Below are 27,270 nucleotides of genomic sequence, written 5' to 3' on the forward strand. Positions count from 1 at the left end.
TTCATTTAAAAATTACTCAGTGTCACAATTTACATTTCAATTGTACACTTCTTGCTTCCACTTTTAATGGAGGCTATAAGGCAACAGGCAGATAACAAATGTTCCCTAAGGGGATTTAAATTGGCTCTATTAATCTCTCTCTGACTTCAAGACAATGTTTAAAAATAAATGTCTGGCTTAACATTTTACAAAATCTTCCTTTTAAACATTAATTTTTCTTCTGTGCACCACAAGAGAGAAATTTTGCATTCAGGTTCTAAGTCAAGAGCAACTCAATGAGACTGAAATCACCCAAGGCAGGCTCCACTTCTTCATCTCAATCACTAAGTGGCTTGCTTGATCACACTCGAGACCCACTATCACTTACAACTGTCTTATCTTCAAGATCTGACATTTTGACAAACCTCCCTATAGCTACCATCTCAAATTTTTCCACCTTGCCTCCTGTTGAATTTGTCTTTCCCCCTCACTGTTCTCTCCAGTTAATCTTGCTTTTTCTTCTTGTTTTAACCTCAGGCTTCTTAAACTGGGATATATATCCCCACCCTCATCCCAGTACAGGGCCTAGTCATGGAAAAATGTGGCATATATTTTTTAACTCTTTATTTTACTTAATAATAAATAGCTTAATACTTAAAATTAAAGCAAATACATATACATTATGGAATTTTAAATATTTTAAAAATAAAACTCAGGACTTTAGAACTTACAAAGCTTCTGATAGGCTACTTTAAGACTCCACGCCCTGGAGACAAGCTTCTCTTCTCTGTCATTATGAATATTTCATAGGAAACATTTGAGAAGCATTCACCTAACCTATTCAGCCTCCTCTTGGATTCACAGCCTATGGTTAACCATTCCCAACCAAATTCTCTCTGACCTCTGAGAATGCCTAGTACTCTTGACTCTCCATTAAAACACTTACTTGGACTGACGCAATCCATCTCTTCTCAGTTAATTCCAGGGTGTCACTAGAGAAAGTCCCGTTACAATATTTTGTAGAACCATGCCACTCAATCAGTCCTAGGCACTGGTCACCACTAGACAAGCCCCCTTTTTTATCTCTAATATACATCCTAACTTTCGCCAATTCTTTCATTTTCTCAAATGTACTTCTGACTTCCCCAAAGAACAGCTTCATTGCCCACTCTACAAAGATTGAGATGATTTTAAGTGAACTGCCTCAACTTTCTCTCTCTCTCCATGAAATGTCATAGGACATGGCACATAGTTTCTTTCTTCCCTCCCATCTCAAAGCAGTATCCCTATTCTTTTCTGAGACTAACCCCATGCTCCTGACCTACCTCTTGCCAGCCTGCTCTTTCCATCTTCCCCACTATTTCTTGTATCTTCAGATTTTGTCTTTCCCCTCTTAGATGACAAAGACAATTGCCTCTTTTGAAAAGGGATCATTTCTTAATCCTGCTTCACCCCAAGTTCTCCTCCTTTCTTTATCAAACTTCTTGAAAGAATAGTTCATGCTCATGGAATTCACTTCTTCTCTTCCCATTGTCTTCTTGAGCCCCAGCAAATAGGCTTCTGCCTTCACCAAGCCAAGGCAACCATTCTCACTAAGGTGACAGGGACCCACTCATTACTATCCCAGCTCTCTGCTTGGAATTTGTCCCACTTCAACTCCCAAAGAATAGGCAAGTTGTCCTTAACCCTCTCTTCCTTTTCTTCATTCCACACCATGTTTTATCACTTACCTCTCTGACTGCTCCTACCCACTCTCATTCACCGGCTCCAACCTTCAGTCTTTTCTTCTATAGGCTCTCTCTTGTGAACTGCATGCATCCCATGTCCTCAACAATCACCTCAGTGCAGAGGACTTTCAACTCCAGAGCCTTCAGCCCTTAGCCCAATACTGAGTCACTAGCCCATTTCTACTGCCTGCTGGGTAATTTCAAGCATAAACCCAAGAATGGTCTGGTATGTGGAAAAGAATGAGTTTTCTATATGAGCAGTGGTTTGGCCTTGGCAAACCATGTAACATGAGTCCCAGTTAGTAAAAATAGTAGTACTTACCTCATAGGTTTGCTACTGAGGATTCAGTGACATAAAAGTAGGAAATTCAATTTATTTATATTGATTTAAATAGAGCACTTACTGTTTGTCAGGAAGGCTTATAATACAGGACTTTACAAATAATAACTCATTGAATCCCTACAAGGACGCTATGAGGCAAGTAGTACTATTATCCTCATTTCACAGATGAAAACACTGAGACACAGCCAATTTGGGTAACCTCCCCAGGTCACACAGCTAATAAGTGGCAAAGCCTGATTCCAATCCAGGCAGTCTAGCCCCAAAAGCTACACTAAGCTGCCTCTCTTTATACTGCCTATCTGCCTTTTAATGCACTGCAGAAATCCAGTTATTATTATTAAATCAAAAATCCAGAACATCAGGCCACCCCTGCAATTCAAATTTCTTTCATGAGTTCCTGGTTAACGATACCAATCTTATAGACTACCACCTCCTCATCAGCTTAACTTCCTCTCTCACCCTCAGAACCTATTGCTGCCAAATCCTATTCTGTCCACCTCTGAAATGGTTGACTTATTCCCACCATCAGTGCTTTAGCTCCAGCCTATTTCATTAGTACATGGAAAAAAAAAAAGAAAAGACCTCCTATATATTGGGACAATTAGTAAAATTTGTATAACAGACAGCAGTTGTATATCAATACTAAATTTCCCAATTTCAATCATTGTACTGAAGTTATGTAAATGAAAGCTCTTATTTTTAGGCAACGCACACTGAAATATTTAGGGGTAAAAGAGGCATGATGTCTGCAACTTACTCTCAAATGGTTTAGAAAAAACTCCTAGTAATATGTATACGTTAGAGAATGAGAGAATGGTAAAGCAAATGTGGCAAAACGTTAACAACTGGTAAATCCAGTGGAAGGATATTTCAAAGCTTTTTGGCTATTCTTGCAACTTTTCTCCAAATTTAGAATTATTTCAAAATACAAAGCTTAAAACAAAAAAACTACCAGTCTCCTTGCTGCCCCTGACCATGGCCCTCTCCTGCCACTCCACTTCCCACGTCCCTCCACCAGAATGTGGAAGGCAATCAAGTTCAAAGTACCCAGCTGGCATGCAAAGCAATGCATAACCTCCCCCACTTCTATTCCAATCTTCTGGCACCCTTCCCAACAGCATGCACAAACTCCCTCCCCACTGCTGGGTTCCCCATGCCCCCTGACCCCACCCCAGACTCAGCATTTTCCTGCATCCAGGCCTTTGAAGAGGCTGTTACCTTTGCCTAGACTAGAACCCCCTTTCTTCCTAAAGATAAACATCAAGGTCATATCATTCCCTCAAAGACTAATTGGAATCCTATTTCTTTCAAAATGGCTTCCCAGATCCACCCAGTTAAAATCTGTTCATCTTACCCAGCCTCCTAAAGCAGGTGTTTACCTCTGTGTACAGCTTACCTCCATTCAACCTTGTACTAGAAATTTTATGTCTTTGATCTAGGAGATTGGGAGTTTGCAGAAGATGATAATAATGTGGTTTTCATCCTTACGCCTCCACCTCCTCTTACATAATTTTGCAGAAACTATGTATTTCATAACTCAAAAAATGTGTACTGCCAGGGCTGATCAGGGACACAGGGCAGCAGATAGGAAGGGACAGGAGAAGGCCGCAGCTCTGGCAGTGAGCACGAAACCTGGGAAGTTCTTATACGGGCACACGCCCTATTCTCTGCAGCTCCCACCTCTGCAAGGAAAGGAAAGAAGAAAAGGAATGGCCTTCTGTGCTCAGTAACACCCTCCTGGGCTCGCCTTTAGAGAGCTCCTGCCCCCTACCAGGAAGCCTGTTTTCAGTCATTTCGGTCTGTCCCCCTGCCTCACACAGACCTCCCAGCATTTCTGCCCTGTGCTGGCCATGCACCCAGCTGCTGCCAGCAGAGAGAGTATATGTGGAGCTTCCCTGGCTGCACGTGAGAGCTTCACCCAGGAATCTAAGTGCTTGAATGACTTTGCTTTCAATACTTTGCTTTTTCTGTTTTTTTTAAGGAAAATAAAAATCAAGCCTTTAGAGAAAACTTACCCAAAACAGGAGTAGTAAACTTTTTTTAAAGTTCTAGGTAAAAAGCAAAGCAAGGATGCTCAAGAAAAATGGAACCTGAATGCCATTTGCCCTTCAAGTCATCTTTCCCCTAATGCCACTCTCCCTAAGAATCTTGGCCCTCTCCTTCTGGCACACACTGGTTCCTCTCAGATCAGGGCTCAGACCCAGCGTCCGTCTCTTCCTCTTACTGACAGAGACTTGGGCTCAAGGGAGGTTAAGTAACTTACCAAAGCTTAAGTTGCCCTAAAGTGGTTCCAAGTTTGTCAGCAGGTTTATTTGTTTTTCGGTTAGAATTGAGGACCAAAGTCTGATATTTGGGAGTTGCACAATTATACCCAGAGAAGTAGATGAGATTCTTAAGAGAGAATAGGAGAAAAATAGAAGGCCAAGACTGGGATGCTGGGAAAACCTGCATTTAGAGGGCACAGTAAGCACCCTATTGTCCCCAAATATGGCCTTTCCATGAAAACTTCAGGTGATTACTTCCTAAATCTCATCCTGTTGTGAGAAATGCCAATATTCACCACTCTTGAATCAGACTTAAATAAGACTCACTGCTATATATAAAATAAATAACCAGCAAGGACCTACTATATAGCACAGGGAACTCAGTATCTTGTAATAACCTATAATGGAAAAGAACCTGAAAAAAGAATATGTGTGTGTGTGTGTATATATAACTAAATCACTTTGCTGTACACCTGAATCTAACACAACACTGTAAATCAACTACACGTCAATTTAATAAAAGAAAACACCCCACTGCTTTTTTCTTTCATTCATTCAGCAAGTATAGATTGAATGTCTGGCACATATCAGAAGCTATTTTAGGTGCTAAGGATACAGTAGTGTACCAGACAGACTAAGTCCCTGCTTGCAGAGAATTTACCAGAACTACACATCACTTCCGTAATATTGCAATATCTGAAAACTCAGAGACTTCCTAGAACAAGTGATTTATTCCCCATGAATTTCACTTCTCTCATCTGTTAAATGGGAACATCAAAACTCTACCACCTATATCACATTCAGTAGATAATCAATAAATGGTAACATGTGATTATGATTACACACTACCCTAAAATCAGAGTCATCATTCACTTGTCTCTCAGGACTAAACCTTATAAATAATACTGTCACTATGTCCTAAATCTAGTCATTGAGACACATCCCTCACAATTTTGTCTATTTCTGTACTCAACTGTGTAGTATACTCAATACTTTATCTTCAATTCAAGTGTAATTCAAAACTGTAGAATTACAAGTTTTCTATTTTTCCTAATATATATTAAATTCATAAGCAATTATTAAAATTTAAAAGGTTCCATTCATGTGACATAGCACCTAAAATTAACTCAGATATCACTGGAAATATGCTGGGTCTACTTTGGGAAACACTTCTCCATATGCTCAACTTTACAGAGCTGATCTCAATGTCTAAATTTGGCTTATTTAAATGAAACTCATTTTGGAGAGCTGCAGAGTCTGCCATCCTCTCACAATTTCCCCTGCTGCTCCCCTAAGGCAGCCTCCTTTTAACATGACTGTCATAGTTTAACAGCTTCTACCCTTGAAACTAGATCATGTCTCTCCCTTGCCCCAAGTCCACCAATGGATTCCCATCTCCTTAGAATAAATGCAAAGACCCTACTGCACTCTACCAAGGCCCTACATGATCTGGCCTTTGCTTGTCTCCCCACCACACTTCCTACCACTCCTCCCACTGGGAACATAGCTGCAGCTTTACTGGATATTATTCAGGCAGCCTTTGCATCTGCTTTTCCTCTGCCTGCAGCATCCTTCCCAGGTCATCACAGCTCACTCCCTGACTTCAGAGGCCTTCTGTGAATACTTGCTCACTCCTCCATCACCATCATTCTTGCTCACCTTGCTCTATTTTCTCCATAACACTTATCACTACTAAACATCAAATGACGTGCATTCATGCACTTGTTTCCTGTCTGTCAAGCCCCTTTAGACTGTAAGCTCCAGGAGGGCCTGCATTTTGTCTATATTGCACACTACTGTATTACTAATGCCTGAAATACTATGGAAGCCACTCATCAAATATTTGGTGATTGAAGGCATGAGCGAATGCACAAAGCATGGATAATTAGTATTCTTTGAAACATGTTCAGTTTGAGGTTTCTTGAGGACTCAAAGGGTGGGCAGTAAGAAATGCAAAGGAGTTTAGGACAAAGGAAAGCAAAAAGTAAGAGAGTTTAGGACAAAGGAAAGCAAAAAGTAAGAACACCGGAAAGCAAGACTAAAAATGCACAGACCCACCCACCAAAGTCCTCCAAATGCTACTGGAATGTTGGCCCCAAAATACAGAAATTAGTTGGAAACAGAACTCATGGATGGATATTGATAGAATTGGAAAAGAACTCACTTCATTATACAAGAATTTGTCTTGCTTAATTTGGTTTAAAAAGGAGGGGGGGAGGCATATAAGTAAATAAAATAAAGTAAATTTTTAATTTTAGCCTTTGATGACAAGCTACTCCCTCACCAAGCTTTGAAAACAAGTAACAAGATAGCATTTGGTTTTTTTCCTTTCTGCCCAGTCTATAAAAGTGCTAATGAACAGTAAAACTTCCAAAATGAAGGCTGCAAAGATGGAGAAAGATAGTGAAATGACATCTGGGAGATTGAGGCCCCAATTCATGGCCTCCCTATATCTACACCTTTGACCCATAGCTTTGTATTCATTCATTCTGACCCTGAGTTACACCATGACTTGCTTTGGCCAATGGGATATTAGCAAATGTAACAGTAATCGAGTCTTGAAAAGCACATGTGTCTTGCCACCTACCCGCTTGCATGACTGGACTTTCATGCTTTTGGACCCCGGCCACCACCAGGAGGACATGCCTGGACCAGCCTGCTGGAGGTATGAGAGCAGGGATGAGAGAAACATGGAGGAGTACTGACTTTCCCCAATCAAGGGCATCATAGGCTCCCAGCCAACCACTAATGCATGAGGAAGCCCAGCTAAAATAATCAGAATCTGGTTTCAATAAACAGAACTCCCCCAGCCAACAAGCAGACTCATAAAAAATAATAAATGGTTGTCATTTCAAGATACTATGCTTTGGAGTAGTTGGTTACCCAGCAATAGCTAACTGATATAACTTGGATAATTACCCTCCAAATAACTGAGATTAAAAATCGACAAGTTACAACGGACAAGCTAAAATGACGTTACCTAAGCAAAAGAGGGCTTAAGTTTCTAATTAAAGTTTTTTAAATCATTTGAAAACAACAGGAATATGAGGAAATATGTGCAATGTAATTGCAATTCAAAGCTAAATTATTAGCATCCTCTTACATTATAAAAGTGGGGTGATGTTTTACAAGCATAAATATCTGACACACAGTAGACTGGCGCTTCTCTTTGTGGCTCCAATAAAAACAAAACGGAGCCACATATGTTTTCTTCACCCTTCAGTCATTCTACCCTAGCCTCATCACTGGGGACTTCTATTTTCCACAGCACTAGAGTCTATTTTCATTAAACTATTCCTTCTTTCATATCAAAAAAATTAACAACCTTCCTGTGCACATATGAAACTCATTCACAGAACTGTAGGTAAAATAAACCAACCATAATTTGCTTCTATTTAGACTTTTGTACTGACATAAGCACTATCTTTCTCCTCTTCCAAGGCTACCCTTCTTCCTTTTTCCTTTGCACGTTTCCCAGGAGGTCTGCACGAAAGCATAAACTTTCACATTAGACATGTGAATAAGGAAGCAGACACAGAGCAATGCATACGCTGTTTGAAGAGGTTTTCCCACCCAACCTCCTTCACTCTCACAGCCTCGCACCCAGACACAATTTTAGTCTCGCAGAATCCATTTTATATTCTGTTCCATAACCATATATATCTTTGTATAAAACGAAACCAGACAAAATTGAGAATGTTATTAAAGATACAGGTAATAATACACTGGTAGAGTCCGCTCTGTGCTCAGCCCCGTGCTGCCCCTCACATGGTATCTTAGTCCACTCAGGCTGCCGTACCAAAATACCACAGGTTGGGTGGTTCATAAACAGCAGAAATTTATTTCCCACAGTTCTGGAAGCTGAGATCATGGTGCCGGTATGGCTGAGTGAGGGCCCTCTTCCAAGTTGCAGACTTCTTGTTTTATCCTCAAGTGGCAGAAGGGGCTAGGGAACTCTGTGGGGCTCTTTAGAAGGGCACTAGCCTCATTCATCAAGGCTCTGCCCTCATGACTGACCACCTCCCAAAGGGCTCACCTCCTAATACCAGCATATTGGGCACTGGGATTTCAACAAATGAATTTTGAGGGGATACAAACATTCAGCCCATAGCACGTGGTCAGCAGAGCCTGGATTCTTGTCTCCCTTTTACAGGCAGGGACACTGAGGCTGGGGGTGGCAGTGTGACACTTCCTCGAGGCTTCTCTTCCATAAAGTGACTAAATCAGAATTCAAACCCAAGTTCAGAGTCCTTTTCTGTACACTATGCTCCAGAGTAATACATTGTTGGAAAACTCAAAACAATTCTTTCACAGAAAAGATAAAGAACAGGGATATATGTAAGAAGAAAGATAAAGAACAGATAGCTATATGTGACAAAAGAGACAACAGAGGCATTTACATTTACATTTACATAGGACAATTGTGTAAGAAAAGCAACTGCTAACATTTCTAGAATATTCTACAGAACACAATGGAAAGCCACATAATTTTATGTCATGTCATGCACTCACTGATAACAGTAGAACAACAAATACCAAATGAGGATTCCCCCACAACTTTGCACATATTTTCACCTCCTCTTAATGTTCTAAATGTGCTGTTGTAGGCTGTTTATTCCTTAGCCAACACTGGCTACTGCAATAAATTCTTTTTTTTTTTTGAATTTTTGAATATTATTTTATTTATATTTTTATACAGCAGGTTCTTATTAGTTATCCATTTTATACATATTAGTGCATACATGTCAATCCCAATCTCCCAATTCATCACACCCCCATCTGCCCCCCGCCACCTTCCCCCCTTGGTGTCCATACGTTTGTTCTCTACATCTGTGTCTCTATTTGTGCCCTGCAAACTGATCATCTGTACCATGTTTCTAGGTTCCACATATATGCATTAATATACGATATTTGTTTTTCTCTACATGACTAATTTACTCTGTATGACAGTCTCTAGATCCATCCACGTCTCTACAAATGACCTAATTTCATTCCTTTTTATGGCTGAGTAATATTCCATTGTATATATGTACCACTTCTTCTTTATCCATTCATCTGTCAATGGGCATTTAGATAGCTTCCAGGACCTGGCTATTGTAAATAGTGCTGCAATGAACATTGGGGTGCATGTGTCTTTTTGAATTATAGTTTTCTCTGGGTATATGCCCAGTAATGGGATTGCTGGGTGATGTGTTAATTCTATTTGTAGTTTTTTAAGGAAACTCCATACTGTTCTCCATAGTGGCTATATCAATTTACATCCCCACCAGCAGTGCAAGAGAGTTTCCTTTTCTCCACACCCTCTCCAGCATTTGTTGTTTGTAGATTTTCTGATGATTCCCACTCTAACTGCTGTGAGGTGATACCTCATTGTAGTTTTGATTTGCATTTCTCTAGTAATTAGTGATGTTGAGCAGCTTTTCATGTGCTTCTTGGCCATCTGTATGTCCTCTGCCCATTTTTTGAGTGGGTTGTCTTTTTTTTAATATTGAGCTGCACGGGCTGTCTATATATTTTGGAGATTACCCTTTGTCCGTTGATTTGTTTGCAAATGTTTTCTCCCATTCTGAGGGTTGTCTTTTCGTCTTGTTTGTAGTTTCCTTTGCTTTGCGAAAGCTTTTTAGTTTCATTAGGTCTCATGTCTTTATTTTTGTTTTTATTTCCATTACTCTAGGAGGTGGATCAAAAAAGATCTTGCTGGGATTTATGTCAAAGAGTGTTCTTCCTATGTTTTCCTCTAAGAGTTTTATAGTGTCCGGTCTTACATTTAGGTCTCTAATCCATTTTGAGTTTATTTTTGTGTATGGTGTTAGGGAGTGTTCTAATTTCATTCTTTTACATGTAGCTGTCCAGTTTTCCCAGCACCACTTATTGAAGAGACTGTCTTTTCTCCATTGTATATCCTTGCCTCCTTTGTCATAGAATAGTTGACCATAGGTGCAAGGGTTTATTTCCAGGCTTTCTGTCCTGTTCCATTGATCTATATTTCTGTTTTTGTTCCAGTACCATATTGTCTTGATTACTGTAGCTTTGTAGTATAGTCTGAAGTCAGGAAGTCTGATTCCTCCAGCTCCGTTTTGTTCCCTCAAGTCTGCCTTGGCTATTTGGGATCTTTTGTGTCTCCATACAAATTTTAAGGCTTTTTGTTCTAGTTCTGTAAAAAATGCCATTGGTAATTTGATAGGGATTGCACTGAATCTGTAGATTTCTTTGGGTAGTATAGTCATTTTCGCAATATTGATTCTTCCAATTCAAGAACGTGGTATATCTCTCCATCTGTTGGTATCATCTTTAATTTCATTCATCAGTGTCTTATACTTTTCTGCATACAGGTCTTTTGTCTCCCTGGGTAGGTTTATTCCAAGGTATTTTATTCTTTTTGTTGCAGTAGTAAATGGGAGTGTTTCCCTAATTTCTCTTTCAGATTTTTCATCATTAGTGTATAGGAATGCAAGAGATTTCTGTGCATTAATTTTGTATCCTGCAACTTTATCAAATTCATTGATGAGCTCTAGTAGTTTTCTGGTGGCATCTTTAGGATTCTCTATGTATAGTATCATGTCATCTGCAAACAGTGAGAGTTTTACTTCTTCTTTTCCAATTTGTATTCCTTTTATTTTATTTTCTTCTCTGATTGCCATGGCTAGGACTTCCAAAACTATGTTGAATAGTAGTAGCAAGACTGGACATCCTTGTCTTGTTCCTGATCTTAGAGGAATTGCTTTCAGGTTTTTACCATTGAAAACGATGTTTGCTGTGGGTTTGTCGTATATGGACTTTATTATGTTGAGGTATGTTCCCTCTATGCCCGCTTACTGGAGAGTTTTTTTTATCATAAATGGGTGTTGAATTTTGTCAAAAGCTTTTTCTGCATATGGATTTTATTCTTCAATTTGTTAATATGGTGTATCACATTGATTGATTTGCGTATATTGAAGAATCCATGCATCTCTGGGATAAATCCGACTTGATCATGGTGTATGATCCTTTTCGTGTCTTGTTGGATTCTGTTTGCTAGTATTTTGTTGAGGATTTTTGCATCTATATTCATCAGTGATATTGGTCTGTAATTTTCTTTTTTTGTAGTATCTTTGTCTGCTTTTGGTATCAGGGTAATGGTAGCCTCATAGAATGAGTTTGGGAGTATTCCTTCCTCTGAAATATTCTGGAAGAGTTTGAGAAGGATAGGTGTTAGCTCTTCTCTAAATGTTTGATAGAATTCACCTGTGAAGCCATCTGGTCCTGGACTTTTGTTTGTTGGAAGATTTTTAATCACAGTTTTAATTACATTACTTGTGATTGGTCAGTTCATATTTTCTATTTCTTCCTGGTTCAGTCTTGGAAGGTTATACCTTTCTAAGGATTTGTCCATTTCTTCCAGGTTGTCCATTTTATTGGCATAGAGTTGCTTGTAGTAGTCTCTTAGGATGCTTTGTATTTCTGCAGTGTCTGTTGTAACTTCTCCTTTTTCATTTCTAATTTTATTGATTTGAGTCCTCTTCCTCTTTTTCTTGATGAGTCTGGCTAATGGTTTATCAATTTTGTTTATCTTCTCAAAGAAGCAGCTTTTAGTTTTATTGATCTTTGCTATTGTTTTCTTTGTTTCTATTTCATTTATTTCTGCTCTGATCTTTATGATTTCTTTCCTTCTGCTAACTTTGGGTTTTGTTTGTTCTTCTTTCTCTAGTTTCTTTAGGTGTAAGGTTAGATTGTTTATTTGAGATTTTTCTTGTTTCTTGAGGTAGGCTTGTATTGCTAAAAACTTTCCTCTTAGAACTGCTTTTGCTGCATCCCATAGGTTTTGGATCGTTTTGTCTTCATTGTAATTTGTCTCTAGGTATTTTTTTGATTTCCTCTTTGATTTCTTCAGTGATCTCTTGCTTATTTAGTGATACATTGTTTAGCCTCCATGTGTTTGTGTTTTTTACAGTTTTTTCCCTGTAACTGATTTCTAATCTCTTAGCGTTGTGGTCAGAAAAGATGACTGATATGATGTCAATTTTCTTAAATTTACTGAGGATTGATTTGTGACCCAAGATGTGATCTATCCTGGAGAATGTTTTGTGTGCACTTGAGAAGAAAGTGTAATCTGCTGTTTTTGGAAGGAATGTCCTATAAATATCAATTAAATCTATCTGGTCTATTGTGTCATTTAAAGCTTGTGTTTCCTTATTAATTTTCTGTTTGGATGACCTGTCCATTGGTGTAAGTGAGGTGTTAAAGTCCCCCACTATTATTGTGTTACTGTCGATTTCCTCTTTTATAGCTGTTAACAGTTGCCTTATGTACTGAGGTGCTCCTATGTTGGGTGTGTATATATTTATAATTGTTATATCTTCTTCTTGGATTGATCCCTTGATCATTATGTAATGTCTTTCCTTGTCTCCTGCAACATTCTTTATTTTAAAGTCCATTTTATCTGATTGCTACTCCAGCTTTCTTTTGATTTCCATTTGCATGGAATATCTTTTTCCATCCCCTCACTTTCAGTCTGTATGTGTCCCTAGGTCTGAAGTGGGTCTCTTGTACACAGCGTATAGATGGGTCTTGTTTTTGTATCCATTCAGCAAGTCTGTGTCTTTTGCTTGGAGCATTTAATCCATTCACGTTTAAGGTAATTATCTATATGCATGTTCCTCTTACCATTTTCTTAGTTGTTATGGGTTTGTTATTATAGGTCTTTTTCTTCCCTTGTGTTCCTGCCTAGAGAAGTGCCTTTAGCACTTGTTTTAAAGCTGGTTTGGTGGTGCTGAATTCTCTTAGCTTTTGCTTGTCTGTAAAAGTTTTAATTTCTCCCTCGAATCTGAATGAGATCCCTGCCAGGTAGCGTAATGTTGGTTTTATGTTCTTCCCTTTGATCACTTTAAACATATCATGCCACTCCCTTCTGGCTGGTAGAGTTTCTGCTGAGAAATCAGCTGTTAACCTTATGGGAGTTCCCTTGTATGTTATTTGTCATTTTTCCCTTGTTGCTTTCAATAATTTTTCTTTGTCTTTAATTCTTGTCAATTTGATTACTATGTGTCTCGGCATGTTTCTCCTTGGGTTCATCCTGCCTGGGACTCTCTGTGCTTCCTGGACTTGGGGGGCTATTTCCTTTCCTATGTTAGGGAAGTTTTCAAGTATAATCTCTTCAAATATTTTCTCAGGTCGCTTCTCTCTCTCTTCTCCTTCTGGGACCCCTCTAATGCGAAGATTGTTGCATTTAATGGTGTCCCAGAGGTCTCTTAGACTGTCTGCATTTTTCATTCCTTTTTCTTTATTCTGTTCCACGGCAGTGAATTCCACCATTCTGTCTTCGTGGTCACTTATCTGTTCTTCTGCCTCAATTCTTCTGCTATTGATTCCTCCTAGTGTAGTTTTCATTTCAGTTATTGTATTGTTCATCTCCGTTTGTTTGTTCTTTAATTCTTCTAGGTCTTTGTTAAACGTTTCTTGCATCTTCTTGATCTTTGCCTCCATTCTTTTTCCGAGGTCCTGGATCATCTTCACTATCATTATTCTGAATTCTTTTTCTGGAAGGTTGCCTATCTCCACTTAATTAGTTGTTTTTCTGGGGTTTTATCTTGTTCCTTCATCTGATACATAGCCCTCTGCCTTTTCATCTTGTCTATCTTTCTGTGAATGTGGTTTTCGTTCCACAGGCTGCAGGATTGTAGTTCTTCTTGCTTCTGCTCTCTGCCCTCTGGTGCATTAGCCTATCTAAGAGGCTTGTGCAAATTTTCTGATGGGAGGGACTGGTGGTAGGTAGAGCTGGGTGTTGCTCTGGTGGACAGAGCTTAGTAAAACTTTAATCTGCTTGTCTGCTGATGGGTGGGGCTGGGTTCCCTCCCTGTTGGTTGTTTTGCCTGAGGCAATCCAACACTGGAGCCTACCCAGCTCTTTGGTGGGGCTAATGGCAGACTCTGGGAGGGCTCATGGCAAGGAGTACTTCCCAGAACTTCTGCTGCCAGTGTCCTTGTCCCCACAGTGAGCCACAGCCACCCCCCACCTCTGCCGGAGACTCTCCAACACTAGCAGGTAGGTGTGGTTCAGTCTCCTATGGTGTCACTGCCCCTTCCCCTGGGTTCTGATGTACACCCGACTTTGTTTGTGCCCTCTAAGTGTGGATTCTCTGTTTCCCCCAGTCCTGTCCAAGTCCTGCAATCAAATCCCGCTATCCTTCAAAGTCTGATTCTCTAGGAATACCTCCTCCCGTTGCCAGACCCCCAGGTTGGGAAGCCTGACATGGGGCTCAGAACCTTCACTCCAGGGGGTGGACTTCTGTGGTATAAGTGTTCTCCAGTTTGTGAGTCACCCACCCAGCACTTATGGGATTTGATTTTATTGTGATTACACCCCTCCTACCATCTCATTGTGGCTCCTCCTTTGTCTTTGGATGTGGGGTATCGTTTTTGGTGAGTTCCAGTGTCTGCCTGTCGATGATTGTTCAGCAGTTAGTTATGATTCCGGTGCTCTCGCAAGAGGGAGTAAGCACACGTCATTCTACTCTGCCATCTTGAACCAATCTCTCCCAATATATTCTTGTTTATCAAAAATATATCTAGGAGAGACAGTGCTCCAGATAACTGAATTTGCCGATTAAGTGAGACTACTAAACAAAGTAACATCTCATTTATTTCAGACTCTGCCCAGATTAAAAGATTGAGTACAGGGTTTGGTAAACGTTTTCCGTAAAAGGTCAGATGGTAAATTCTTTAGGCTTTGCAGGCCATGTGGCCTCTGCAGCAACTACTCAACTCTGCCCTGGTGTGAAAGCAGCAGCAGACAATGTACAAACAAATGAGTGTAGATATATTCCAATAAAGCTTTATTTATAAAAACAGGTTTGGCCCACAAACAGTAGTTTGCTAATCCCTGTTGTGAAACATATCCCTCACCCAGAAGGGAAAAATGCACTCATGTTCTTATTTACTCTCAAGGGAGGACTGACATCCTGAGTGAAGTCTTATTCTCTCATTTTGTACACAATTTTTAAAAACTGGGCTATATTCTTGCTTACAACCTATAGCAAAATTGAAGCAGGTATTTCAAATCAAGGGTGCTAGTGTAGGCCAGTATAGTGAAGACCAAAATCCTTCAGAACACAGCCAGAGGACTGAAACAGCAGAGCAGTCTGTATCAGCTAGTTTAGGGGCAAAACACTCTCCCTAAGCACTTTAACATCATCTTAATGATTTCAATATCACATGACTCAATATCACTTACTTAGAATGATGACTCTGAATCAACAAAGGAGAGATTCCATTTAATCTCTTTAAGACAGAAGAAACATGGAGACACATAAGATCCATTTAGAAAGACCCATGAAAACTGGCCACCAGAAGTTTTGGAACTAACTGAAGAAACTTTAGGTATCTAGAATATATATTTTATTAAATAATTCCCCAGATAATACTAATAGGAAGACAAACATTTATGAAGCACTTACTATGAGTCATGCATCCTTCCAAGGGTTTTACATATATTAATTTATTTAATATACACAACAATCCAACCAAGTAGGTACTATTATTATCCAATTTTTCAGAAAGAATGGAGGTACAAGGAGACTGAATAACTTGCCCAGGGTAAAACAGCCACTAAGTGTGGGACCTGAACCCAGGCAGTCTGGCTCCAGACACCAGTTTTCCAATTACTACACTATGCCAAGGAATTACCTTATAACTATATGTGGGCTGCCTTATTTCAAAGACCATGAACATGATAAGATATATGTAAAATCTCTACTAAATACAATATAATCTTCACAGTCTAACGATTTAGAATTGTCACTGTTTTTCAATGCCTCGGGGTAAAGATTCTAAGTGTCTATTATTTTTCTTCAGTTCCACCAAAATAAAAAGATTGTTTGGATGTTAGATGAAGATATTTTATGCTTTTTCAGTGTTGCCTTTAATATTGTTTTTGGAAAGTGCCAGGAAAATAAACAAGTAAATGGAGTTATGGGAAAATTCTTTTTAGGCATTCCTAGTTCTATCAGATAAATATGAGGATGTGAAATGAGTAAGTCCTTCTGTTTCTTAGGTCAGGACATGAAGATTAAAACAGATATTTATTTGCTACCTTTATTTCTTAAATAACTTAATTGTAAATTTGGCTTATATTGGAGGAAAGTAATTTGGTAAAATAACTGAGGTTACTACTGACTTATCACCTAACAAAAATATTTGACACTAATATATCCAGAGTAAAGGACTAAAATTGGTTTATGATGTTCATTAAAAGAAAATTAAAAGTTTGTGGGAGATTTTTTTTTAAATAGCAATGATCTGAAAAATATTTTTGGTTACTGAGTAGGCATCTGTCTTCTTTTTTGTTTGTGATATAAATATTTTTGCTAATCTCCAAAAGTTCAGAGTGGAAAGAAATCTTTATAGCCTCTAGAAAATAGAGAGGCTACAAACCAAGTTTATATTAATTCCACCATTTGTTCAACTCCAGGCAAGAAACATTTCGCCAAAAGCTGTACACTCTCTTTATAGCACTCTTCTCCAATAAAAAGCTAGCATTCATTGCAAAATTTACACAATACTCAAGGAACAGGAAAGAGTGGAGAAGTTTTGATCAGTCATTTTATAGTTGTTGCCTGTTTTTCATTTTCTTCCTACCTTTTTCTAAAACTACAAAGCAAGAGATTCAAACACCTGACACAGAAGAGGATGGGTTAGGTGGGAGGAGAAAAACATTCCATTACCACTTTCTTCACTATTGGACATAAATATTAAATCAATGGTAATCCCTATAATCATCATTTTCAATCATATGTAAATAGCCTTGGAAAATTGTTAACATATGGGATTAAGAATTGAAAAGTTAAACCGTATTCTTAAATTTTTCTAGATGGTGAAGATTATAATTTTTAATATCTAACTTATACATAGTGGTCAAACTCAAGGCTTAGATCCTATGTAGCCCTATTAAATAACAGAAAAGAAAGGAGAGAAGAGGAGAGGGTAGGAGACAGTAGGAGAGGGAAGGGAAAGGGAGGGGAGGGGAGTAGAAGAAGGAAAAAATAAAAAGAAAAGGAAAGAATAGAAAAGAAAAGCACAAAAGATATGGCATAAATTGGTGAGTTGACCAATAAACCAACTTTCTATTTTTCCTGGAGACAAATAGGACTCATGTCCCAGCCTCCTTTATATTAGGTGAGGCCATTAGGTGACCAAACTCTGCCCTAAAGAATGTGAGCAATCCTCTATATGTTTTCCCCTCTGCCAAAGCACAAGGACCTGGAAACTGGTGATAATTAGGTGATAAGAAAAGTGCCACAAGAAAACCACTTGAATGGGAGAAATTTGCCCATCAGGAACATCCATTTTGGTAAATTGGTAAAACCACTATGGAAAATAGTACAGAGGTTCCTCAAAAAATTAAAAATAGAACCACCATATGATCCATAAGTCCCACTTCTGGGTATATATCTGAAGGAAATGAAATCACTATCTCTAAGAGATATCTGCACCCCATGTTCATAGCAGCATTATTCACAATGACCAAGATATGGAAACAACCTAAATCCATCCATGGATGAATGGTTTTTCAACAATGATAGATACACACACACACACACACACACATATACACACAAACACAGAGTAGAATATTATTCAGCCATAAAAAAAGAAGGAAATTCTGCCATTTGCAATAATATGGATGAAACTAGAGGGCATTGTGCTAAGTGAAATAAGTGAAAGACAAATATTGTGTGACCTCACTTATATGTGAAATCTAAAAAAGCTGAATTTATAGAAATAGAGAGTAGAATGGTGTTTGCCAGGGTCTGGGGAGGTGGAGGAAAGGGGGAAATGTTAGTCTAAGAGTACAAACTTCCAGTTATAATATGAAAAAGTTACAGGGATCTAATGTACAGCACATAAATTATAGCTAATAATACTGTATTATATACTTGAAAGTTGCTAAGAGGGTAAATCTTAAACATTCTCACCAAGAAAAGAAAAATGGCACCTAGGTGACATGATGCAGATGTTAGCTAATACAATGGTGGCAATCATTTTGCAATACAGTAGTCCCCTCTTATCCTTGAGAGATATGTTCCAAGACCCCCAGTGGATGCCTAAAACCATGCATAGTACAAACTCTATACATACTATTTTTTCCCTACACTTACTTACCTATAATAAAGTTCATCTGAATTGCCAGCATCACTACTCTTGCACTTTGGAGCCATTATTAAGTAAAATGAAGGTTACTTGAACACAAGCACTATGATACCCTTACAGCTGATCTGATAATCAGATGGTTACTAAGTGACTAGCAGGTAGGCAAAGTGATGATTCCCGTCCTGGGAGGGAGGAGAAGCAGAATGGCATGAGATTTCATCAGGCTACTCAGAGCGGCGTGTAATTTAAAACTTATGACTAGTTTATTTCTGGAATTTTCCATTTAATACTTTTGGACCTCGGTTGACCTCAGGTAACTGAAACTGCAGAAAGTCACACCTTGGACAAGGGAGGACTACTGTATCTAAATGTATCAAATCAACTCATTGTATGCCTTAAACTTACACAATGTTATATGTCAACTATATCTCAGTAAACCTGGGGGGAACAAAGGAGTTAAAAACATTCTTTAATTATAATTTTAAATTACTGAAGAGTGGTCTTATCCAATCATTAAAGGCACAAGAAAGTCAGGACAATGGTTCCAGATGGCAGTTTTCAAACTGTACTATAATCATCTCAGTAGATACAGAAAAAGGTTTTGATAAAATTTAACATCCATTTATAATAAAAGCTCTCCAGAAAGTCTTTATAGAGGGGACATACCTCAACATAATAAACGTCATATATGACAAGCCCACAGCTAGCATCACATTCAACAGTGAAAAGCTGAAAGCATTCCCTCTAAGATCAGGAACAAGAAAAGGATGCCCACTCTTGCCACTTTTATTCAACACAGTAGTGGAAGTCCTAGCCACAGAAATCAGACAAGAAAGAGAAATAAAAGGAATCTAAATTGGAAAGGAAGAAGTAAACCATGTCATTATGACATGATACTATATATAGAAAATCCTAAAGACACCATCAAAAAACTACTAAAGCTCATCAATGAATTCAGTAAAGTTGCAGATTACAAAATTAACATATAGAATCTGTTGCATTTCTACACACTAACAACAAACTATCAGAAATAGAAATTAAGGAAACAATCCAATTTACCATAGCATCAAAAAGAATAAAATACCTAGGAATAAACCTACCTATGGAGGCAAAAGACCTGTACTATAAGACACTGATGAAATAAACTGAAGACAACACAAACAGATGGAAAGATACATCATGTTCATGGATTGGAAGAATGAGTATTGTTAAAAATGATCATAGTACCCAAGGCAATCTACAGATTCAATGCAATCCCTATCAAAATACCAAGGGCATTTTTCACAGAACTAGAACAATAACTGTAAAATTTGTATGGAAACATAAAAGATCCCAAATAGCCAAAAACAACCTTGAAAAAGAACAGAGCTGGAGGTATCATGCTCCCTGGCTTCAGACTATACTATAAACCTACAGTAATCAAAACAGTATGGTATTGGCACAAAAACAGACACATAGATCAATGGAACAGAATAGAGAGCCCAGAAATAAACCCATGTACCCTTGGTCAATTAATCTATGACAAAGGAGGCAAAAACATACAATGGAGAAAACAGTCTCTTCAACAAGTGGTGCTGGGAAAACTGGACAGATACATGTAAAACAATGAGATTAGAACATTCCCTCACACCATATACAAAGATAAAATGGTTTAAAGACCTAAATGTAAGCCCTGAAACCATAAAACTCCTAGAACGGAACATAGAACACTCTATGACATGAATCATAGCAACATTTTTTTGGATCTGTCTCCTAAGGCAAAAGAAATAAAAGCAAAAGTAAACAAATGGGACCTAATTAAACTTAAAAGCTTTTACACAGCAAAGGAAACCATCAATGAAATGGAAGACAAACTATGGAACAGGAGAAAATATTTGCAAATGATGTGACCAACAAGCAGTTAATATCCAAAACATAATATATAAACAGCTCACACAACTCAATATCAAAAAAAAACAAACAACCCAATCAAAAAATGGGCAGAAGACCTAAATAGACATTTCTCCAAAAGAGACATAAAAATGGCCAACAGGCACATGAAAAGATGCTCAACATCACTAATCATCAGAGAAATGCAAATCAAAACCACAATGAAATATCACCTCACACCTGTCAGAATGGCTATCACCAAAAAGAGCACGAATAACAAATGTCAGTGTGGAGGGAAGGGAACCATTGTACACTGTGGGTGGGAATGTAAATTGGTGTAGTCACTGTGGAAAACAGTATGGAGGTTTCTCAGAAAACTAAAAATACAACTACCATATGATCCAGCAATTCCACTCCTGGATATATATATTAAAAAAAAAAAAATTGTTTTGAAAAGATACATGCACTCCAATGTTCATAGCAGCACTATCTACAATAGGCAAGATATGGAAGCAACCTAAGTGTCCATCAACAGATACATAGATAAAGAAGATGTGGTGTGTGTGTATCTCCTGGGAGAGGGAAGGGGGAGGAGCGAGATAGGGGTAGGGGATTAAGAAATATAAGCTACTATGTATAAAATAAATAAGCTACAGGATATATTATATCCTGTATATAATATATATATATATCCTGTATATAATATATAATCCTGTATCCTATATATATATTATATATATATTATATATATATAGCACAGGGACTATAGCTTATGTTTTATAATAACTTTAAATGAAGTATAACCTTTAAAAATTGTGAATTGCTATGCTGTACACCTGAAACATATAATATTATACAACTATAGCTCAATAAAAAAATAAATTTTAAAAATTAAAAAAAAAATTTTTAACTATACTACAAATGAAATTCCTTCATTTCTGTAAAGTCCTCTCATAAATTGCTGGGTGAAGTGTGTAGGATAAAGATAGGAGAGGATTCATTTCATTTTTATATTTGTTTTACTTATGGTGCTCCCTGTATGGTTTCATCTTTAAAAAAAAGAGAGAGATCCTATAGGTGGTAGAAATGTCTCAGACTAACCAATAGTGCTATTAGAAAATAATCAAACTCTTAACAACAGTGCACTTAAGCAGCCGAAACGTAGGACACACCTGTGGCCGATATTCCAAAACGTGTGATGACCTTCCAGAGTAGAACTAGTTAAAAATTTGGGATTCAGAACTGCTGACTGAACTTTCTAAATCATTCAGAAAGTCATTTTGACCATTCATTTTATTCCTGGGATGAAAAGACCTAGGAATAAGCATCACCTTAACCTACATGTTTATTTCGTTAGTTAAATTTAATAAAGAGAGTCAAAACAGGAATAAAAAGTCCAAGAACATCTGTCAGTCTAAATTTTCTAACTCATTTTTTCCTCTGAGGAAACTACGCCCTCTAAAACTTTGTCATTAACAGTTCTAAATATAGACTGTGAGGGAATGCTTATCTGACTATTGGCTTTGTGCTATATCTAAGTGAAAGGAAAGTCATGGCACCAGCTTAACCAACAAGAAAATCCACCCTGTTTGAGGGAAGCAGACATAGCTTAGAAAGCTAATCAAACTAATCAGTAAGAAATGTATGTCTTTTAGCAGTCACTCCCCATGCATTCTCCCCCCAGTTCCTGGCAACAATTAATCTATTTTCTGTCTCTGTGAATTTGCCTATTCTGTATACTTTATATAAATGGAATCATATGATTTTTTAAAAAAGAAATGTGATATTTTCCATTTTAAAAATTGACAATTATACCTTTTATTAATATTCTGATAACAGTTTTCATAAGTAAGATTTACATGGCACTTAGAAGTTTACTAAATATATTTTCACATACAATATCACTTTTTTATTGTCACGGTAACCATACTGGTATTTTTAATACTCAAGCAACAGACAGATGAGGACTGAGGCTCTGAAAACCTTTGTAATTTTTCAAGATCAAACAGTGAAGACGTTCTTTGCTTTAAAAAGTACTTATCCAATACCGGGAACACGCTTTTAGAAGTAAAGGAAGCTAACTAATGCTATGATCTTCTGCAATGATAATAATGTATAGTTGTACAGTAGATCACAATGCACAAAGAATTAAAACGTTCTTTAATCAGCACTTTCTCATCATACTGCTGATATTCACCAATACAGTAAAATACCAGGACATATATCATTATTTTCATTTTATAGACATAGAGACTGAGGCTTAGAAAAATTTAATGACCTGAGCATGATCTCACTGACTCCAAGATTAATTCACTAAGTCTTTCTACTTCTTGAAATTGGAAATTGGAAGGATACAATTCTGGCTAGTGACTAATATAATGAAAATTTGTATCACCTGCATACACTATATAATTAAAGTGGAAAAAATGATTTTTTTTTAATTAAATGAAAGCTCCTCCTCTTCCAATGGGTAGTGTCAAGCTCCACAAACAGAGGGAATCATACAATTCTAAAGCGTTTAACTCTTTGTGGTAGCGATGAGGGGGATTGTTTCATTTGTTTTGCTCCACCTTCTTTAAAACATGCTCCAGGTGGGACAGCGAGTCTTTTGAAAACGCCAACTAAGAACAATTAAATTCTTTGGCAAGAGTAAGCAATAAGATTAGTCCTATATATAACAGTGGAAAAAATGTCTTAGAGAAGAGTAAGTCTTTCCAAAAGCAAAATTTACCAAATGAAACACTGGAAAATGTAATTCAATCAATAAATAATATTTTCTTTCAATTTGGGTTGATGTCATTGCTTTAGTAGGTAGTGTTAATAGTTGCCAAAAGCCAATTTGTATTCATGAATGCTTTGCAAGTTCATGATGTAATACATTCCTTTTTGAATATATCTTTTGTCAAATCCATCTGTCTATGGCAGATATGCATAGTTTTACAGAACCTTATCTGCAAAAGAACTTCCACAGTCAGACAAAAATGGCTATAGAAAATAAAGAGGAGGGGAGGGAAAACAGATCAACTACTGCTATTTGGAAAATGTTTCCTTTTTTCACAACGCCTTGCTCATGGATACCTGTCCACTGGACACCTGACACACCTCTACTCTTTCTTTTCTTAATATCCTGCCCTTTCATGAAAAAGAGATGTGACCCCGGCATCTCAGGGAGAACTGAAAGATGAAGGTCCTGGAGGAAGCACCAAGGCAAGATGTCAATACTCCCACCAGAATCTCCCTGAGCCACGTTCTGAACACCTTCTGAATTGCATGAGCAGCTGATTAACGTTTGATAATTAAGCATAAGTCATTTTTTATTTGATTCATCTCAATAAGAGCTCAAGCAAGTTAATGCTATAAAGAATGAAGGCACAAAAAGCTGGAAGGGAATGTGATTGCTATACCAAGAAAGCTACACTGACCCTATGGCAAGAAAAGGAGCCGGCTTAGATGTCAGAAACCAGTTCAGAGAAAGCAGTTTCCACGCTTACCATTTCTCACTGTAGATGGGTCCCGAACCACCTGGAGGGGCGAGATTATAGTCCCTCAACAGATGCACTACTTTCTTCCACTGTTACAGTCAGTTAGGAATGTAGAACAGTGAATGTCAACTATTATTATTAGCGTCTACAGCCACAGAAACCCAATGAATGAACTCACTATCCTATCACGACAAAGAAGCTTATACTGTTTCTTCACAAAGTAAATGTATTTCTGAAAGAATGTATTAGAATTACACTTTTTAAAACTATTTTGCATACACTTGGCTGATACAGAAAAGGATTCTATGTTAATTATTTTTCTCTTCTTTTATAAACCTCATCCATTGCTGTGACCTAAAAGGGGTCATATTTTAGAGGGCAAAAATATTTTAACAACAAAACTTTGCACTTCAGTGTGACCAAAATATAAAATTTTGCAAAAAACACAACTACTATTTCTTTCCTACTGACTAAATCATGTCATTTAAATAGGTGCAACCAAAAATAAACCACTCTTGGGTATAAAAATAATATTTTTATAGGAATTGGCAAGTAACTACTCTAGCTATTAGAAGTTTATATTTGTCACAGAAACCTGTGATTTTAAAAACTGTTCAAATGATTTATGCTTGAGGCTTATACATAGCACAAATATATACCTTTGTATCTCTAAGTCTAAAGAGGAAAAATTAGACAAAAAGCAAACTGGAAAACAGCCCCAAATTATAAGAAATTGCCTAACTTTGTGCCCTATTGAGAAAAGGTATAAAAATGATTTGGGAGGAACAAAAATTATTTATTTTTACACATTAACTTCATAGACAAAAGCCCGATTTTTTTATGATAGGTTAGGATAAAATCAATCATGTTTTCAAAGTAAAAAGTGAACTGCTTACACTCACCAGTCTACACTCGTATTAACTCTATCCTGCAGTGTATGCTATGGACGGTAAAAAAAATGCTGATGTTTTCTAGTTGCTCGTTTCAGTCTGCTCCGGCTTTATCTTCAACCTGGTTAACATCAGAAGACACCCCCAGCAATTACACAAACCTAACAACGGCTTCCTTGGGATTTGATCCGTTCCCACCACACATCCCAATCCACATGCTTTCTTCTGTTACCACTGTTGTCTGTGTGTGTTTAATGTGCTTCTTAAAAGGCTTTTTAAAAAACAACCTAGGGATTTCTCATTCAGCTCCCTACCACATGAACAGGACCACTGAGGAGCATTTTTATACATGTAAAAATGTTCTAGTTACCCACAGACTATGTCTCAGTACAGCTTCAGATGACTGCAAAGAAAAGCTCTGTTGTCATTTCACATTTCTCCTCTTTCTGTGCTCTAACCGCTGTGTACCTGTGTCCCAAAAGGACTGCCTGTCATGAGCTGCTCCTTCCCAGCTGTGGACGGCAGGGGTGGGAAATCTTGAAACTTGCCTGACTCGAGGGCTCTCAGCCGTTGCTTTGACACCAGCAATCTGTTTAACCTGTTGGACCTTTATCACTTTTCCTGACCCCATAAAACAAACAGGGCTAGCAAAGGCATTGAAGAGCCTCCTTCAAAAGGCAGCTTGCCTGTGATTCATAGCAAAAAGCTGGAATGACCCTGCCAGGTCTTAGAAGCTTTAAGATTAACTGCATTGAACTTGATACATAGAAAACAGCACCTTGCAAATGAATCATCTGCTACTTCAGTATTTTCTAATTGCAATCACTCCCTCTCGGGGCACGTAATTAATTTACGGAGTTTAAAAAAAAAGAAGTCAGGATTACTCACACAGTCTTGAAGATGCAATGTCAGCTATTTAGGACAGAAACATCCAAGGCCGTGTTAGAACTCAATTACGACTACATATGCGTTAAAGCAGGAACTGGCAGGCCTCTGGACCACAGCAACTATAGGACTCGGGCTTCTCGTACGCTGGGCTATAATTTATGAAACTGAGCCCCAGATCCAGCCAATCATTTAGCTCCTCACAACAAGTCTAACTGGCTCTGGAAGGCTGAAAGGGCTGCACTAGAACAACAAAGATGAGATATTCCACATAACACTCAGCTGATCTGGAATCACTTTCTTTGCAGGGCCAGAGAAAAATCACCAGTTCACTGTCTGAGGGAAGCAGGACAGAGGACCTGGGAAATGCAAGCTCACCCTGGAGCAAGATCTTTTATGGTTTGGCACTCCTAACAGTGCCGGCCTTAAAGATTCCACCCACCGCTGGAACCCGGAGGGCAACTATAGCAGCAAAAACCCGAAGGTAATTTTCATCTTTCTTTTTATTTTTAGTAGGAGTAATGCTGAGTCAAAATGATATACATTAAGTCACTTGGGCAACTAGGTATGCTTTGATTTTACGTTACCTTTTTCTACTCTCATCTATTGTAGGATCATTTGCTGTTAAGTATGAGTAGAGGGCGGCTTAATGTACCTGAAATAAACCTAAAACCAAAATGACCATTTGCGGAGGAAGAGAGATCATTTGCCAGAACCGTTTTAGAGCTGCCTTTTCAGACGGGCAGCCTTTTCACCCACCCACAGAAACAAGAATAAAGGCAGCTCAGGCAGGGGGGAGAGGAAAGGGGTTTCATGGGTACAATTAAGTGCTTTTAGTGTCTTAAAAGGAATAATGGTGCTCAGACAGTACGCAGGAAGACGCGGTATTGTTCTGACCCTTGGCACTTAGGCCATATGAGAAGGTACTAGAATGCACCTTGGTGGGATCGTTGGGGCAGAGAATGACATCAGCACAAGTTGGCAGAGCCCCCGTGGCCCAGGTTTCTGTTTTCTTGGCACTAGTTTCCTTATTTCCCATTACATTTTGAAGTGTTAGTTATGCCAACAGCTTGTTATACCATACTGCCAAATGTGTAGTTATTACTGGATCTGTGGGAAACATTTTAAGTCAAAAGAGATGACGGAAAGAGAAAATCAAAAAAGAAAGTAATGGAACTGACATACAGGTAGCCCAACACCACACCCTCAGATACTCAACATACTTTACCTAATGACAAATCCTTCCATATCCTCAGCAAATGGTGTGTTTCTTCAACAAATTTTGTAGCAAGTGTGACATTAGCAACAAAAAAAATCACTGTAATAAACTTTTAAATAATGAAATCAATCATTATACTTTCAAAGTGACAATAGAACCTCCACAGTATTAAACTCATGTCAGTTTTATATGCTCCCAAAGGAAGAAGCCAGGAAGGGAAACTTGCTTTGTTTAGTGATGAAATATAAGGAACAGTAACAGAAAAGACATTTATGCCCTTTTTGTTTGCTGTAGATAGTTGACTGAATTCAACTTGAGATTTGACCCCAAGAAGAAAAACAGAGCAGTACACAGGGAACAGAAAAAGTAATCCATTCTCAATTCCCCCAAGATTTGTTCTTTGAGCTGTCCAACTTGTGACTAGCCAGGGAGGAATATTTCACTCTTTTAAAATATTTTTTATTTAATTAAATTGTTTACTTGACAATT

At 38.0% G+C, this 27,270-nt stretch overlaps 1 protein-coding gene and 1 long non-coding RNA gene across 2 annotated transcripts in view; one reads left to right on the forward strand and one right to left on the reverse strand.

The window, feature by feature from the left end:
- DEPDC1B (DEP domain containing 1B) overlaps window positions 1-27,270 on the reverse strand; it is a 278,101-nt gene that overhangs the window by 49,871 nt on the left and 200,960 nt on the right. The window lies entirely within an intron of this gene.
- LOC309624413 overlaps window positions 25,569-27,270 on the forward strand; it is a 52,512-nt gene continuing 50,810 nt past the window's right edge. Inside the window, exon 1 of the long non-coding RNA XR_014241884.1 lies at window positions 25,569-26,046. This is a non-coding gene — a long non-coding RNA (uncharacterized lncRNA). The remainder of the gene's footprint in view (window positions 26,047-27,270) is intronic.

Source organism: Balaenoptera borealis (assembly GCF_965194805.1).
Source record: "Balaenoptera borealis genome assembly, chromosome: 2".
Lineage (NCBI taxonomy): Eukaryota > Metazoa > Chordata > Mammalia > Artiodactyla > Balaenopteridae > Balaenoptera > Balaenoptera borealis.